Source organism: Electrophorus electricus, chromosome 5 (genome assembly GCF_013358815.1).
Source record: "Electrophorus electricus isolate fEleEle1 chromosome 5, fEleEle1.pri, whole genome shotgun sequence".
NCBI lineage: Eukaryota > Metazoa > Chordata > Actinopteri > Gymnotiformes > Gymnotidae > Electrophorus > Electrophorus electricus.
The window spans coordinates 27576027-27576962 of record NC_049539.1 but is presented as its reverse complement, the minus strand read 5'-3'; positions in this window follow the sequence as shown (position 1 = coordinate 27576962).

Below are 936 nucleotides of genomic sequence, written 5' to 3'. Positions count from 1 at the left end.
TTTATGCCTCTCACTCTCTTTCACACACACCACTCACTCACAAACACACAGTACATCTCTCTGTAACACACATAATACACTTTTTTCACACAAACACATACACAATCCACCTCTCTCTCTCACATACACAAACACACACTAGACTTCTTTCTCACACATACATGCTACACATCTTTCTCTGTCTCTTACACACACTACACCTGTCTCTCTCTGTCATACACACACAAACACACACCTGTCTCACACACACAAACACAGTACATCTCTCTGTGACACACACACACACACAAAACACCTCTCTCTCTCTCACACACACACACACACACTCACACAAACACTCTTTTTCACACCTCTCTCTCTCACACCTCTCTCTCTCTCACACACACACACTCTCACTGTCTTTCACACACACACATACACACACACACCCACACACAACCACTCACATAGACACTAAACCTCTCCCTCTCTCACACACACACACAATAAATGATGCTCCAATAAAAGATTGAGCTGCAGTTGATTTCTGTACATGTGACATAAATACTGTTCTACAAGTTACACATGCTGTGGAATCATACCCTCACTGTGTTAAATTCTGTACAAATCTACACATTAAAGATGGAAATCTTTGGAAACTTTGGAAATATTGTGCTTTCTTCTTCTGTGTGTAATTATACCCACAAATAAAGAGTGCTTTCTTTTGTGAGACTGTCATTGTTCAGCACATCCTCTCCACCCACAGACCAGAAGGATTTGTAAAACTCCACTGGCAGTCTATCAATACCTGGGGCTTTCCCACCCTCCATGTTCTGAAGGGGAACCTGCAACTCCACCAGGGAAAGTGGCCCCTCGAGACCCAATACAGCCTCTTCTTCTACCTGAGTAGAAACATCGAAGAAAATTTTCCAACTCTTGGTGTGATCTATATTCACT